This window comes from Taeniopygia guttata, chromosome 9 (assembly GCF_048771995.1).
Source record: "Taeniopygia guttata chromosome 9, bTaeGut7.mat, whole genome shotgun sequence".
Lineage (NCBI taxonomy): Eukaryota > Metazoa > Chordata > Aves > Passeriformes > Estrildidae > Taeniopygia > Taeniopygia guttata.
The window spans coordinates 1,838,449-1,855,744 of record NC_133034.1 but is presented as its reverse complement, the minus strand read 5'-3'; the positions used below and the strand labels follow the sequence as shown (position 1 = coordinate 1,855,744).

Genomic DNA, 17,296 nt, shown 5'->3' with positions numbered 1-17,296 from the left:
AAAAAGGTAAGTCATAAGTCTCTGACTGCCAGTGGGAGGGATGCTGAATGACAGAGGAGGCTGTTGCTTCCTCCTCCTCCTGGTCCCACAGTCTGGTGATTACTGGCTGTTAGTGCACAGACCCGTCACATTGGAGCCTGGATGTTACCAGAGTGTATTAAATCCCTTCAGGCAGACAAACTCTGGGCTGGTGTCTAATTTACAGCACTCTCCAGAATCTTTCCCTATAGATCCTCTGTCTTAGGAGGGAAGAAGAATTAATGATAAATTAATGAAGACTTTTACGTTGTTCTGAATTTGGGGATAATTTTAGGCCCATACTTAACCTTGTGATCTTTCAAGCTTTTGCCTCTTTTAATAATTACCTGCTTGTATTCCTGATGGTTAAACTTGCCATATAGAAATGTTTTATTGATGAATTCCTCAAATTCTGGTTTGACCAGAAGGCAGGAGGCCTGAACACTCTTGTGCTCATGGCTTTCAGAACTAGTGCTGAGAATTCAAGCTGTGCCAAGGGGCACTGCCCAGCCTGCAGCTGGTGGCTCTCAGCACCCAGCATAGGGTCTGTGCACATCTGGGAGGTGCTCTTGAGCAGGCACTCTTGCTGTCCTGCTTTGCTCAGGGGTGCATGTCCCCTTGATCCCTTTGCCTCCCAGAGATGCTGGTGAAGATTTTTGAGCATTTTGCCCTGTTAGCAGGAAGGAGGGGGTGAATGGCTGGGAAGCTCCCTTGGCCCCAGCCTGGCTGCTGTGCTTCTCTTACAGCTCTGTGGCTGCCCAGGCTCGGCCACAGCAGAAGTTGCATTGCCTCTGGTGTCATCTCTGGGCTCACTTTCCAGTCATCTATCAGGGAGCAGGTAGCCAGGGGTAGATTGTTGCCTGTTTTTAAAACTGCTGCCCCTGAAGAACTGCTGCCTGAATGGACAACCAGTGTGCTGGCCTTGTTCAATTGTCTGTGCTTCTCTCCATCCCTTTTATCTCCCGTTTGCATCATTTTTCTCACTTAAATGCACCCTTTCTATGGGCCACAAAGGCTGGTGTGAACACAGCCTGCAGCAAGGGGATCCTGCTGAGCTTGCAGGCAGGGGACTTCCTAGCCTGGCATGTGAAAGAGCTCTGGCTCACCATTACTCATCCAGCCTTCCTGGGCTGCCTTACAGCTGTCCTGGGGGTCTGCCTGTGCAGATTTCCTCACTTGCTGTGATGGCTGACTCCTTGCTCAGTGAAGTGCTTCTCAAAGATGCATCTATGCTGGGCTACTGCTGCAGGCTGGCAGACACCAAGAATGTTATTTTTCAGTCTAGCAGGTAGCTGTTTCTGTTTTTTCCCTTTTGACCTAACCCTCAAGTATCATTCTAGCTTCACTCTCTCTCACCTGGCAGGAAACTTCACCAGCCTGGGCTGGTGGGACCTCAGTGCTCGAGTCAGGGCATTGTATGCCAATGTCTCTTTGCATGGGCAGCACCCCTCTTTATAATATATTCTTCTTACCTCTCTTTTTCCCCATCTTCCTCCTTTTCTTCATCACACAAAGTGTGTAAAGCCTAAACTTACCTTTTTCCCATTGCTTTGCTTCCCCTGCTGTGGGTTAGGGTCCCTTGGATGGTTCCAGCTGGCAGTAATTTGGGATATGGACATATTGGGACCTCTTAGGAAGCTGTGAGTGCTTGGGGTCCTTACTGAGAGCAGAAAGCTGAGCTGCTGGACTCGAGGTGGAGCATATGCCAGGCCATGCACACACACTGGAAACTTGCCCAGGGCAGGATAATTATGGGAGGCAGTGTTTCCCCAAGTGGACTGTGTGCTCTTGCTTGCTAAACAGTCTTGTGATTAGTATCTTATTTAAGAGGATTTTTAGGACATGTGCTGCAGTTACACAGAGTTTCTTTCAGAAGTAGGGGAGAGGTTAGGAGTATAAACTCTGTAAAGGCTCTTTTGTGTTTCCAGCAAGGGTCACCAGGTAATTGCAGTGCATCACTGCTCTGTGTCAGAGTAGGCAGTAGGTTTTGCTATGGGTGATTGAATGGGAGAGGGATCCTTGAAGGGCTTTGCACATGTTTTTGTAAAGGCTGCATTCTTAAGATCTCCTTAGAGGCCTGTAGTTCCAGCACTAAGGGTGAGTTCTTCTGCCCTGATGTCAGCATTTTCCAGCATTACTCCTAATGCCAGGAGCTTACCCTGGCTCCTGGCATTAGACTCTGGTGAGTTCTGTAGCCAGCAGGTGTTCACCAGAAGATTTTGCCTTCAAAACAAGGCTCTGTGTGGGGCTTTACTCAAGTAATGTTTCAAGGTGTCAGCAGCTCGATTGTTGGCCTTATCCAGGATACACGGTGTGGACACAGCACTAGCTACATGCTCTGGGTGTTTCTGTGCCACTGCTGATTTGCTGGGTGGTCTTGGCTGGTGGTTGTAGTCTCCTGTCCAATGGTTTCTGATCAGTCTGATGTGGCTGTCTAACATCCTTGCCCTAATTTCTTTCCTAGGCTAGAGAACTCAATTTAAAGGGATATGGGAGCATGAAGAATTGCATGGAGAGAACAGATGTGCTGTATCTCCTACAGCTCCTACCTGGCAATCTGCTGCTGCCTGGAAGGGATTGACAGGAACCTCTGTGGACAGCAAAGGAACCTGGAGATGAAGGTGATGACCATGGCTCTTAATCTGTTTTTCCCCTGCCCCTTTTATCACTTCCATGTCTGCAGCAAGAGCAGGGCTGCTGTCAGCGTGACAAGGCCACATACATTGAGGCACGGCTGTTTGCACTGGGGCTGCCTCGTGTTACAGGCAGAGCTGGAAGGATAGCAAAGAAAACAGGCAGAGTTCCCTGATACTCCCTTAGCAAATATCCTATATTTCTCTTTTAAAGCAAAATAAGACATTTATTCTTGTGGGAGCCCTTGTAGAAGCTGCCATGTATTGGCTGTGCACCAGAGATAAGCATCTGATATCTAGTGTATATTCTGACTTGCATAAAATGAATGTGTACTGGGGCTCATTTTGGTAAAGCTTTCCCTAGAAACTCTTTAGGGACATTGCCTTTGGCTCTAGGTTAGAGTAATTAGCTGCCTACTTACACAGCTGACCTCTGCTGATCATGCCTGAAGTGCTGCTGTTGGTGGTGCTGCTACTTTTCCTATCACACTTCCCTACTGGCATCCTGCCCCTTATCACAGCACTGTGGTCCTTTGGCTGTTGCCCTTGAGGATGACGAGCATCATGTGAGCCATTGCAGTGACTGCTGCTGATGCTGGGACCTCCTTTTTTCTCTCCTGCATGGAAAAGCTAACTTGCCAGGAAGCACTTTTAGAAGCAACTGCAAATATAAGCATTGGGTTTATGGCTCTTTTAATGCGTGAAGAAGATTTGGGAGGACCTCATTGTATAGTTGCTTCTCTAAATATTTTACTTGCTGGCATCAAGAGTGCCAGCTGTTGCTCCTTACTTCCTCCTCTGCTGGAAACATGCTAATGTCCTCTTCTCCACTTAAAACCTGATCTTCAATATGGAAAATGTACCACCCTTCCTTACTTTCTGGCTGAGCAACACTTCTCTCTCCTGGTGTTGTGTTATCTTTAGCATTGCAAACTGTAACACTTGGGCAAGGGTGGTGGAGTTCCAGCAGCCTGCTTACCTAGGGCCTGCTGGACTTCTAATCCCAAAGAGGGCAGAGAGCAGCCAAAATCTGCTCAGGGGTCAACACAGAGCAGTATGGAGCCCGGGGAACATTGGCAGGAGTGGGAATGCTCTGCTGGACGTAGGTGAGTAGAAAAGAAAAAGCATAGCCCTTTGCCTTGGGTGTCTCTGGCAGCTGCTCTTCTTGTGGGGAAAGAAGAAAACTAAGTTGGAGACAGTTTGATTTCTGGTTAGGTAGGATTTGACTGGAGAAAAAAGGATTAAACAAGCAGGTCAGCCAATCCTCTGCTGTGAAACTTCTTGTTTAGGTAGTTGTACAGAAACAAAGTTTTTCTTCCTTGTTCCTCTGTGGAAAGCTGGCTCACTGGACAAAGATGTGCCTTAGGGTGTGATGGCAGGTGAGCTGCTGAGGTGGCTGGATCTCATGTGGACATGGGAGCAGTCCTCTCTGAGGCTGTGGCAGCACAGGGCACATCCACAGATAGGCAGCAGGGACTATGAAAGGCCTTGACTGGGTGCCTGCTTTTGGGACAGCTGAAACCCAAGGCCAAACTGACCTTTCAAATGGAGATAACACTTATGGGTGGAGATATTCCCTCTCTTAATAAGCATTGGTTGTACTGAAGTGTCACCTTTTGCTTGTGCCAGAACAAAATCTTGAGCCCCCTTTGAAATGCTCAGAAGTCTTCCTTGTCAAACAGTCAAACCCAGCCCTCTGTTACTAAGTCTGGTTTCAGATTAGGGAGACCTGGTTAGGCCTGGCTTGCAAGGCTGCTGGAGGAGATGGATATTTGAAAACCAGCAAAGTGATATATTTGGTCTGTAACATCTGAATCTGTGTCCAGCCTCTTCTCAGCAGTTACATTGTTGTATATGTTAATATCTGAAGTGGAAAAGGGAATTTCCTTTGAAATAGGGAAGTAAAACCAAAAATAGGCGCACAACCCTTTCATGCTGTGGCTGCGTGGGAGCCTCTGACCCCCTCCTGCTTTAAAGAGGGGCAGAGTTGCCTGTTGGAGCAGAGGTTTGTTGTGTGTTGGGCACGGACAGGCAGAGGAGAGGATAGGGATGTGCTTTGGTGTGCTGTGTCCAGGTTTAAGAATGGTTTTCCAAGGTGGGTGTCTAGGGAAGTGGACACCAGCAACAAAGCCTTTGACCATGTATGAAATAGTTTCCCTTCAGGATAATGCGATGATGCACATGGAATGGTACTGTGTAAGATTAACAGCACAGTTAATTCTACTTGTGCTGAAGTGCAGTGTGAACCCATCTGGTTGTTTTGGCTGCAGTTTCATGTGAGGAGTCCCACCAGTACTGTCAGTTTTGGGCAGCTTTGTCAGGAGCTGCGTGTTGGTGTATATAGCTCTGTGAACTCTTTCCACACTTCTGCCCCCTCTGTTTCTGTGTACTAGTGGCTTGTCCTCTCTCTGAGGTCCGTGCTATGGCAGGTGACACTCGTCTCACACACTGCTTTGCACTTGAAGTATTTTGTGGGACTTGTGCACAAGCTCTGAAATGCTGGGGTAAGCAGAGGCCATAAGCCCAGAACAGGCACTGCATGCAGTGGATCTGGGAGAGATGGAGGGCAGAAAGCTGACCAAAACTGAAGATAAAGGGAGGACTTCCAAGAAGAAAGGTTAGTGGAGGGTGAAAGGAGAGCTGGTGGTAGGATCTCACCAAGGCAGGAGGGCAGCTTCTGGCTGCACGTGGGGAAAGGCCACAAAAAACTAGGGCATCCCCTTGTGCTGTGTGGATGCTGGAAGGGATGTGAGGGGCCTTAGGGGCAGATTTCCCATGAGGAAAAGGAGAGTCTCAGAGATGCAGACAGTAGGGAAGCACCCATTTCCTTGTGGGTAGCACCTCCAGCCTCTCTCCCCTGCTTCACGGAGCACGGTGCTTTCATCTGCCCTGGCAGCAGCAGCAGCGCCGTGGCCGCGTCCAAGGCTCCGGGGAAGCCGGTGCCTCCAGAAGAGCGTGTGGGGAATTCCTGCTTTGCTCCCCTGCTCTCACGCAAATGATTTTTCACCTCTCTGGGCCATAATCTGCCGCGATCTCTGAAAGAGCTCTGGTGTTCAGTCAGCTTTTAAAGACCTCCCAAAAATGGCATGGGAGGTTTGCTGCAAGTTTGTGAAGCACTGGTGTTTCCCCTGTTTGAGATGCCTCCAGATAATGCTGTACAGAGATCCAGACAAGATAAAGAACCTATGAACTAGAGCTGGCTTACAATTTTTTGCCTTGTACTTTGGGGAAAATACCCTTAAATTGCTGTTCTAGCAGACTTCAGAAAATATTCATCAGGCTTATGCATTTTAAGTAGTGATTTCTATATTTGTTATTTTGGAGTGAGGAAGAAAAATTCAGATCTAATGCCATGTGAAAGTAATTTCCCTTGACAATATACAACTCTGGCCTATATGCATGTTGCACAGCTTAAGAAACAGCTTTTATTTCTGAAATGTCACTGTATTATGAATGCATTATTTCTTAACTCAAAAATAGATGAGGTTATGTATGTAAATATATAAGTACGGGTATTCATTACAAATGTGAGAGCACATGTTTCAGTGGAACAGAACCACTTTAGCTGAATTGGCCTGATCCTTCAAAAATAATTAGAAAAAAGCCCCAAACCAAAATAACACAAAAAGGTCAGTGAAATGCAAATTAAAAATCCTAAAATAGTTTATGACAACTTTGCTAGGCTGTTCTCTGTTTTCCTTTGCTTTAATATTAAAGTGGCTCTTCTTACATGAGGAGTTATTCTAACCAGCATACCCAGGGCTTGAGGATTCTCTACCAGTTTAGCCTCAGGGGATACAGCATGAGGAGGGAAACAATATTTTGTGCCTCTTGTCAGGAGATATCCAGGACTTTCTACCTTCAGATACCTGTGCAAGCTTAAAACACAGTATGGTAGCAGCCAAGTTCCCATCCTGTTAACCTGGAGGCGAGTTTGTGGAGAGGAGAGTAAGGTACATTGCTGTTAAGGATCCTTTTGGCAGGAAAAGGAAGGAAAGGGAAGATGAAGGGTCGCTTGAGATCAACTCCCATGTGAGCTTCCCATCTGAAGTGCTTGAAAACTTGTCTCTTAGCAGTGTACTGGAGTGAAGGTACACAGATTTGTATAAATAAAATCAATTAGTAACTTAACCTGAAACTTGGTCTGAGCCAGATCAAGTTGTTTAATGTTCAGTAAACTTTAAGCCCCGTGCTTTTCCTGTTGGGGCTTGGATTGGATGTTGAACAGCAAAAAGAAATGGCCTTGTGTTAGAGGTGGCATCAGATCCTCTCCCAGTCCGGAGCACAGTGGGATGTTGTGGCACTGAGTGAGATCACTGCTGTGTGAAACACCCAACAGCTCTCGCTCTAAAGCAGTTAGGCATGGTGTCCCCCCGGGGTGTCCTGGGAGTCACCCCAGCAGCTGGCAGCCACCACCAGCACGTGGAAAATCTCTGCTGGGTTTCTGCAGCCTCCTTGTCTGCACTGGGGTGCATCTATTCCAGGCATGACAAATGCCTGACTTCTGTGTCTGGGGAGAGTTCCCTTTATGAAGGAGGAAGTCTGGTGTCTCTGTGGCCAGGTGGCACTGGGTGGCCAGAAGGAACTTGGTGTGCTTGTGAGCAGGAGTCCAGCCCTTGGCAGTAACATCCTCCTTCCCTTCCTCGGTGTATCATCCTTCCTCACTTATCACATCCATCCTTCCAGCAAAGGGCTGGCTGCTTGTAGGAGAAGCAGAAGAGGACCTTTCATTGCTCTGAGAGGTTCAGAGAGCTTTTTTAAATCTTGCAGCCTGTTTCTGAGACTGCAGAAACATGTTGTACTAAAGGCAGTATGAGAGCCAATATTGAATGGAGGAGATATGAAAAACATCTGGTGCCTCCTTTTCTGCTTTCAGGAGTAAGTTCTGTTTTTGTTGGAGTTATCTGTCTAGATCTTGAAGTCCCATGTACACAAAATGTCTAAAATACTAGAGGGCAGAAAGCTGCCTCAAGGAGTGGGGGTGTGGTTGAGATCCATCATGGATCCATCCACTTGTCATCTGCAAGCCCTGCTGCCAGACTTGGTTCTGAAGTGCTGACTGTAGGGAGTGAGTGATGTGTTTGGGAGCAGGAGCTGGGTAGTGCTTTCCAGGCTTTAACCTGGTTTTCTGGTGCTGAAGAAAGCAAGCTAAAAACACCAGGAGGAGGTAATAAAAGACATTAAAGTGGCCATTATTGTCTTCTTGGCCTCTCAGGACCCCAGTAAGCTTTACAGGTGTTTCAAGCATGGTGTTTTCCTCCCTCCAGTAGCTGTGTAGAGACTTGTGTTTCAGACCTGTTCATGCCATGCCCATAGCAACACTGATCTATCACTGGGATGCTGTCAGGGTATGAAAGTGGGGAAGAAAAAGGGAATTCTTTGGCTGTGATGTATGTACACTGTGGAGCTGCCAGATGGGTGGCATGCTCTTTTTGGGTGTTTACAGCTGGAGTTGGTGCTAGGCGTTGCCAGTCCTCCATCCCACCAAAGAGTGGGGATTGCACATGAGAGGCGCCTGTTTGTTCCTGCAAAGTGTTCTCCATGCTGGATCCTTAAGTGGAGGCCATAATCTTGGGTTTGGGTAGGAGGTACTGCTGAACCTGCTTTTCTTTCCTAAGCATCTGGGAGGATGCTGAGGAAAGAAAGTAGCAGGGAGGTTTCAAATGCAGGCTTTCTCAGGACGGTTGCATTAATGTTTCCTGTTCTTCTAAATAGGTACATGAAACTTTGAGGGTGGAGGAGTGTCTTAAGCTCTTTAAATGTCTTGAGTATTTCTAGGCACCTACTTTTGTGGTGTGCATTTGTATTGCCTATGATTTATAAAATTGAATTGTACTTAGGCAAGGTTGCTTCCCTGGCAATATTTTTTGGGCTTAATGACAGATATATTTGAATGCTGATACAGGGGCTAGTGTTCCCAGAGAAATGTGTTTGAAAAACAGGGCAGCACTTGCTGTTACTAAAGTTCAGCCACACCAAGAGCTCCCTGTGTGAGGAGGTGACTTGATGTGCTTTGGCATAAGATATTTGACATCTCCTACTGCAGGTACTCTGACTTTTGAGAACCTGGCTGCTACTTCAACAACAAATGACACCCAGGATCATGGGGTACATTGATTCCTGCATATCTGCTGCCTTGGCTGCTCTGCTGCAGCCTGATGCTGAGCTTGGACCTGGCTTTCTCAACCACTTGAGTTATTCCTGGCTTTCCTCTGGTTGCTTCAGTCTTAGTTTAACCAGTGGAAATGGTGATGTGAGATAGAAGTGGTATCAATTAAGCTTTCCAATTGCTGTGATTATGGAGACTAAAATCAAGTAGTTTTGATTGTGGAAAAACATGGGGTTTTTTTCTGCCTCCTTTCTTATCAGAGACAAAATAATTAACTCTAATTTTGAAGTTTCCATTTGTCCTCCATGCTTCAAGTTCCTTGTGTAGAAAGGATTGATTTTTGATACTTTGATTTTTGCTGGATAAATAATCAAACTGCTTGTTACATTTTTGTTTTTATAATTTCTCTGGTAGTTATTTCCTTTGCTGGGTTCTAGCAGATGTCCTTTTTAGTGCTCTCTTAGTTGCCTCTAGTTGCCTGTCTCTCAGGTCCTGCCTTTTTTTCACCACCTGATACTTTTTGATAAGCAGTCTTCACAGCTGTAGGTGTCATTGCATACAGATTTCTTTGTGAAAGCCAATTTATTTCAAATGTAACACAGGAAGTGTGTTGCTTAACATGGAGTAGTTTGACTAGGGCTTTCTGAAGTCAATGGCAAAAACTGACACTTTGCTTCTGTCTTCCAGTGAAGTTGGTGTGGTAGAACACCGCTGTTTGTTGAGTGCCAGCCCTGCCATCCCCAACAGGGATGAACTCTGGGTATGTAGAGAAAAATGAATCTTGGTAGCTCTATTGGACTGAAAACCAGCATTGGTAGATCCAGACTTGAGCAAGTTTATTTCACTTAGTGAAAGACTAGGTATTAGGTTAAATTGAATTAGAGTCTTTGAGCAAGTCATAAAGAGTTACTGCATTGTCCTTGAGTCATAAAGATGTTGTCCCCAGCTGCAAAGGGCTGGTGTCAGATGTATTATCCAGAAGGGTACTGTCTGTAGCTGGCACACAGAGAATTTTATTGTCCTGTGGCCAAGGAACACAAGTTGTGTCTTGGCATGTGGCAATATTTGCAGAGGAGTTAGTGTTGACCTGCCACATGCTGTTAATTTCAACTAAAGAAGCATTCCCTGTTCATTTGGAAGGATGAATGCCACATGCTTGGGTGGGGAACGATTTGAAGGTGTAATGTTGCATGTAAAGCAATTGCATCCTGGTCTTTAAAGCTGGGCAGGGCAGGGGGATTTTTGCTGTTGGCTTCAGTGTGGGAAAGGCTGTGATAAAGCTGACTAATGATGAAATCCTCACTTGTAAAGCCCTGACACTGGGGCTCTGGGTATGGAAGAAACAGCAGCATTTTCAGGAGCTGGTGCTGTTCAAGCATGTACTTTTCTCCAGCTGAAGGTGAAACTGGCAGTTTCTGGCAGAAAAGATTTCTTGCTAAGAGGCATCTCCAGGTGTCTTGCTGAGTGAGCCCCCCATGGGCATGTGCCCATCAGGAAATGGCTTCTGTGTTGAGCTGCACTGAGAGCTGCCATGGTGGCCACCTGGCAACTGCATCCAAGTGGGAGCATGCTGCAGGAGAGCAGAAATGGCCCGGGGCAGGTGGGTCTCTTTCCTGTGCATTGCTTTTAACAAGGAATATTCAGCAGTGTCTGTCTGTGGGGTTGGAAGGGGGGCTCTGTAAGGGAGAAGTGCTGGTCCCACCAGCTGAGGGCTTGGTCCTGTTATGGAGTTCATAAACATGCAGTTCCTCTGGGAAAGAGGATGCTAAGCATGGTTCACTACATTCACTCTTTATTTGGCTCAGTGTATTTCATAACTGGAATCCATATTATCAGCCACTAAAAGCACCCTCTAAAGCAAGACTAAAATGTAAACATTTAATTAGATGAAGTGCTGATAAATCTGATATCCTGGATTTATGTGGCATCCTGTAAATCAGCAAGCAGTTTTAACTTGTAAATATTATTGTTATTATTTAGAATACTTTCAAGGTAAAACTCGAATATATGTATACCATGGTTAAGGTACTAGATCCATATAAAATACTTAGTATGTAATTATTACATGTAAAAAAGCTGCTGCCTTTTAGTGAGGGCTGAAGGGGAAGCAGAGTGCTGCTAGGCACAGCCTCCCTCCAAAAGCAACATGGCATGTAGAAAATAGCAAGGATAAAGGGCTGACACAGTCAGAAATAAAGGCTTCTGACTTACATTAATCCTAATATTTGTTGACATATAAAACTGAAATGAAACACATGCTTAAACTTACCCCTGTGCCTCCCCCCAGAATCTGCCTCCTCTGTTCTCTTGGGAAGATTTTTTTAAGCTGTGACAGCAGCATATTTTCAGTGGCACATGCAGAGGTTTTTAATGCAGGCAGGACTGACCAAATGATTTATTTCATTATAAGTGACCTGTATAGTTCCTCAATGTGTCACCTGAAATTTAACCATGTTTCTTATGTAAAATGCTTTGTTTCCCCTCAAATCTCTATGTAAAGTTTCCTCATTCTCCCCTATTTCATTATAAGTGACCTGTATAGTTCCTCAATGTGTCACCTGAAATTTAACCATGTTTCTTATGTAAAATGCTTTGTTTCCCCTCAAATCTCTGTGTAAAGTTTCCTCATTCTCCCCTTTGTTTTGTTCTGTTTGGTGGCATTGGAAATGCCTAAATGTATGGCTCAACAGATGTTTTGTTTTCACAGCACAGTGATATTTTGGAAAGAAACCAAGAATTGCTAGAAGCAAGCCTTCCTGCTTATGTATTTACAAAATCATGATACACACAGTTGAATTAACAGGCTGGGCTAAATCAGATATCAGAGAGATCTGAAACTTGGCTCCAGAGGGACAGTTAGCTTGGAAAATGTTTTATCACTTTTCATCTGGTGTATCCAGCATGTGGAAAGTGTAGCTTCTTCATTAGCAAAATGGCATGAGCATAGTTTGTTTATTGCTATTAAGTTTGTTATTGCTATTAAGGGTCTTGAGAAATATTTTTTCCTCAGGACAAGAATAGGAAATTTTAAGAGCAGATACAGTTTTGAGGTTACTTTTTGAATCCAGATTTTTTTCTCATTGTAGCTTTCCTTGTGTATGTTGTTTTGGGCAGAAGAATTCAAGCCATACATTTCCATGTCTTTTCCACACACATGGGAACTCATTCACCCTCTGGTACCAGCCACTGCTCTTTTCAGAGATGCTTTACAGTGGGTGTTGGGTGGAAGAAAGAGTTTACATTGAGAATGTATCCAAAAAAAGAATAAAAAGGTGTAGTTAAATATAAAATCTTCATATAGAACAGCATAAAAACATTCAAAAATACATCATCAAAAATTGGGAACATAGCTTTCCTACTTTGTGGGCAGACACAGTGTAATTGTGGGTGCGTGCAGATGGATATGTATAAATGAAGGAAATCTGGAAAGAAATGTAAATGCTCTAAATTTAAATATGAAATATATACCATATTATCAAAAAAAAAAAAAAAAGGAGGAACAACTTGCTAAAGTAAAAAAGTTTTTTTGCATCCACCAGAGAGAAGAAAACTGCAGCTGAATGATGCTGATATGATTGGCAGGACCAAGGAGAGGCCTGGTGTAAACCAGGTGGCTGTGATTCCTGCATGTCCTGTAATCCCCAGGGGTTACATCTCTTTAAGTCATGATTTAAATTAAATTAAAGATGTTACTTGACATGGCTATGTTTGAGGGACCTCTGGTAGGATCCATTGCTTCACACCAGTAAACATAAAAATGACACCTGTAGAATATGTAAGAACTAATGAAGTCTCATCATGTGTTTGCAGAAGGGTCACATTTCAAATCTATCTACGTATTTCCTCTTCTTTCATTTTCAGAAGATCGTGAACATGGAATGAGGGATACCTTGAATTTTCAAGGTTTTGGTGAGATTGCTCACCAGGAGCCTCAAAAAAGCCACCATAAGCTGTTGTGGGATGAGAGGGTTCCTGTCATGGATTTAGTGGTTGCCTAGCAGTAGGAAAGCAAGAGGTCAGGTTCCACAACATCACAGAAGGCCCTCAGGGATTTTCTGGGATCCCCGCTCTTGACTACTGATAATGGATCTGCAGAGGAGAGGAGGAAGGGCTGAGTTCTGAGCTTGGCTGCCTTTGTTGCCAAGGCTGCTGGAACCTGGGGAAACCCTGAGCAGCTGCAGAGGGTTCTGGTGGTCCTGGGTGGCACAGGGGCAAAGGAGCTTCTGCTGGCAGGGGTAAGTAATGCTCTTCCAGGGGTATTGATTCCTGCCCTGCACCGGGGCAGCTCGCAAAAGAACCTGGAGTCATTGCAGACTGTGTAGAGATCAGGGCTCAGGAGTGCTCAGGAGGGGAAATAAAAGGAGGAAGTTTCACAGGAGAACAAATCAGCCCCGTTGTTGTGTTGCTGCTGGACCATGTGGCGAGAGCGTGTTTGGCCGGTGTGCTGCCTCGGGCACGGTCACAGCCTGCTGGCTGCTGGAGGCTGAGCGTGGGCATCTGATGTGGAAACGGTGCTGTGCCAGGAGGAGTTGGAGCAAGTGGGACAGAGCCTGCAAAAGCAGAGAGGAGGGGTTGTCTGGGCACTGTGTGCAGCTGCAGTTCATTGCCACGGGCTGTTAGGGAAATGTGAGTGGTTTCAAGAGCAAATTAAACAAATCTGCAGAGGATGGGCATTGGTACAGCTGATGACACAACTTTGGGGAAGCTGTGTGCATTTCCTGGAAGAAACACATTCATACCTTTGTCCCTGCTCCTGTGGTTTGTCTGTGTACCGGCGGTTGGGCACAGTAGGAGACAGGTACGGGCTGTTTGAGAGGAGGATACTTGTTAGCAATTTTAGGGTAAATCTGCTTTGGGGTGTGGAAATCGGGATTGCTGGATGTTCTCTGCTGTGGCATTGCTGGTTGCAGCTCCCTGGGCACACAGCAACCTCTGGGACACCAGAGGAGCAGGATTTTCATACTCTTGTACTTTGCTGGTTAAGACCTGAGACCAGTGAGATAATTGGACAGTAAAGGTTAAATATTAGAATGTGTGGACAAAATGTAATTCCCTGACTGCCTTGATGATGTCCCTCACTTGTTCTCTGCACAGGCTTAATTTATCCTCAGGGGACTTGCTGTGTGGGTTTAACATGCCAGCCAGTGCTGTACCCTACAGCTGTGTCAGGCTCTGGGTTTCAGGGTTACAGCTATTTGTTTTATTTGTATTTTTTTAAGATTGGGGGATTTTTTTTTTGTCCTTTCTTTCCTCATATTCATAGCTGACACTTTGTGTTTTGTGTATGTGGGAAGCTTCCAACACATTTGGAGAAGTACCTTTCTACTGACCACTGTCAGACAGAAATGCACACAAGTAGCCACTTGTGGGCTATCCTACTTTGCCAGGTAGAGCAGATTGCTTTTCTTCTGCACAACAGAGGTTTGGTGTCAGAATGCTTGAGAGGGACCCCATCTTAGGCCACTGCTTGTGCAAATAGAAGAAACTCCTATCATGTGAAGTAATAGTAATAATTAAGCTGAATTGCAAAGTATCCATGGGGAACAGAAGGTATCTTGAAATGTTGTGGCTCTGCTAAAGCATGTTTATAGAGCCTATTTTGCCAGCTTAAAAATCAAAGCAAACTAACTGTTCACATTGCAGCAGCATGTACAGTCAAAGGTGGGGATAATTTGTGCAGAAGATGAGTTTTCCAGGTGCCCTTGAGTGGCCTGGAAAGGAGAGGAGTTGTTGTGACTTGCTGGGCGTCCTGAGCTGTGCACCACCACAAGGAGTGTCTCAGCAGGAACTTGCAGAGAGCTGTAAAGGTGTTTTGCTGTAATGAACCTGCCACCCTTCTAGATCATTCAAGCATGAGAAGCAAAAGCTGATGGTTACTGAGATGTGCCTGCTACCACCTCCACCTGGAAACCCCTCAGGAAATGTTTTTGAAGTCAAAAGCAGGGCAGAGTCCTTCAGGGCCTGGAGCAAGGAGCTCTGCTCTGCAGGGTGGAAGGCTGCTGGGGCTCTGTCCCCCCTGCACAGGTCTTAGTTGGGTTTTCTGGAAGCCAGATCCTTGTAAAGGGATCCAGCGTGGATGAAGTCAGGCTGGGAGCTGTGTGAAGCAGCACGCTCAGAGGGAGCTGTCTCAGAGTTTGGTGCTAAGCTGACACTGGACAGCTCTGTCTTTGGAAAGCATTGCTGTGTGTGTGGTTTGCCAGCAGAGCCCTGCCAGTGTGGAGGCTGGCCCAGCACTGCTTTCCCCATCAGTACACGCCTTTGCAGTCAGCTGCCTTCACGTGGGGCTTTTTGCTCCCCCTGGCAGCGGGCAGGCCCCGGGGGAGTTGTCCCTGTGGGGTCCCAGCTGCAGAGGGGGTGGCAGGAGGCAGCAGGGGAGGCTGAGAGCCCACAGCAGGAGAGGAACCATGAGCAGCATGGAGAACCTTACTCCTCACAGAGCACAGGCGTGCCCTGCATCCCCTCCTGGTGCCCCACCTCTCCAGACTGCTGTACCTCTCCTGGTTCAAAAAGACTTTCTAGTGCATTTGTACTTACGGAAATGGAAATTTATACAGTCTGTCAAGGTAGGGCAAATAATTTCAATAAAAGCTGGAGCTACTTGTGTTTCTTGGATCTTTTTGTTGTTGTTGTTAAAGAACAGGAACACAGCAGTATTTGCTTTTTCATTGTGGAGTGCTTTATAAAAAATAAAGTTAAATATAAGTTCTAAGCATTAGGATGCTTTAATAATTTAGTATTTAGTCTTGTAAAGGATAGCGTTTGTAATTTAGCTCATGTGGCATTGTATTGACTCAGACTTCCTGTAAAAGCAAGCTGCTTTCTTGATTTCTCAGCTGATACTGTCAAATCTCCCTTTCTCTTGCTGCATTTCCTTGGCAGAGTGAAACTGTAAAGTCTAAAACACGTTTATCTATTTTGTGAAGACTTATGGATTAAGATACGGTTTTTAAAGCAGATTTCCATGCATCTTGTTCCAAAAGAGCAGGGAGTCTTCTCTGCAGGAGTGCCTGAATTACTCAAGGTTAGGCAGTAAGATATTTCCCTGGGAAAAGTTAGCTTTTTCTTTTCCCCTGTTCATTGGGTTAAGCACCAGCATCAGATTTTTTCCTTTACTGTATTTTGGGTGTATCCAGTGCTCAGAGTGGATCTGGTTGCCCTGGTGGGACCAGAGAGCAGGCAGCCCTGTGAGCTGGTGTCTGCTCTAGCTGGCAGCAGATTCAGACAAAGAAGATGCCCATTTTGAGTGGGCATTTAGGCATTTAAAATGCCTATGTGGTGTTAATATGTTTGCTGCTGTCTTTCCAGGCCTTGGTAACAGCTTCTTTGGGACCACAGGGCTTATCTGAGGCAATACTTGCTCATCCCTAGAACTTTGAGTTTTTTTCTTAACAGGTTTTCTTTTTTTTTTTCCCAGGTATTTCTTGAACTCTTCAGCACATCACAGATCTGTTGTTTTGGGACATCCTGCTTAAGCCCCTGGAGGAAAATCTGCCAACAGCCAAAAATGACTTGAGTTGGAGAGCTGCTGCTTTATCCACAGGTAGTGTTTGTAGCTCAGTAACCTTTCTGCAGTCCAGCATGGCAGTGTTTGCTTTCAGCAGGTTACTCAGGGAGGAAGTTACTGCTTGTGCCCCTCTGGGAAGGGCAGTGATCTGCATGTGGTAGTCTCCTGAGGACACCTGGAATCTCCATACTGTTCCCATGCTTTTGGACACATCTGGAGCAGCCATGTAGGAAAACAAGCAGCTCATCTGTGGTCCTGTGTGTTGCTTGTGAGGGGTTTATGCATCTGTATATTTTATACACCAGCCCCCCATAAATCAGCTTAGTTTGAGCTGCTTTTTGGGCAGTGCTCCTACTGGATTCCCACTTTTGTGATATGATGGGAACTGGAGGTATCTGCTAGTGTGAGGCAGTGCAGATGAGAACAGGCACTGCTGTACAACAGCATCTGGCTTTGCTTTCTCCAGAGGTAACTTACCTGGAGTAATGTTCATCCAAGTGCATTTATGAGCCCAAACATGCCCCAAACCTTACTGGGGCTTAATTAGCTTCCAGCAGGTTTTCAGCAAGGTTTGAATGCACTCAACCCACTGCAGACTTGCAGAAGGTTCCTGGAAAGTCAAAGTACCAGGCTGATGAAGCTCCTGGGGCTCATGAACTCAGAGCTTTTTTTTTTATTTTTCTCCTCTTTCCAGTTTTATACTTTATAATGTTTTTCATTAATGTTAAAGCCTGTGGTCAAGTAAAAACTCACTTCTGGAAGTGCCTTTATTGGCATTTGGATGTTGACTGTCAGAGATGGGAAATGAAGCAAAGCAATGTGGAGACTTACCCTGCTTGCTGGTATGATACTGGCAGCGTTAAATTTGACTGTCACTTGTGGAAGGAAGTAGAAAAAAAGTTTGAGTGGCAGTGGCCTCAGGTCACCATTACATAGCATATGATGGCTGATACCAGCTCAGGTCTTTCTGTTTGGTGTTTGAGGTGGTAGAAATGAGATCTTTGAATAGCCTGAAATTTTAGAATAACCCTG

The 17,296-nt window shown here is 45.5% G+C and overlaps 1 protein-coding gene across 6 annotated transcripts in view; it reads left to right on the top strand.

The window, feature by feature from the left end:
* Positions 1 to 17,296, top strand: part of ST6GAL1 (ST6 beta-galactoside alpha-2,6-sialyltransferase 1) — a 43,071-nt gene that overhangs the window by 12,015 nt on the left and 13,760 nt on the right. The window contains exons 2-5 of one of the 6 annotated variants that reach the window (XM_072933123.1): positions 2,483 to 2,639; positions 9,448 to 9,520; positions 10,154 to 10,360; positions 16,175 to 16,300. The gene's annotated coding sequence lies outside the window, so the exon portion shown is untranslated. Of the gene's footprint in view, positions 1 to 2,482; positions 2,640 to 9,447; positions 9,521 to 10,039; positions 10,361 to 13,465; positions 13,559 to 16,174; positions 16,301 to 17,296 lie in introns of those variants that run through there. The other 5 variants (XM_030279852.4, XM_030279850.4, XM_072933124.1 and 2 more) reach the window with 5 other exon arrangements.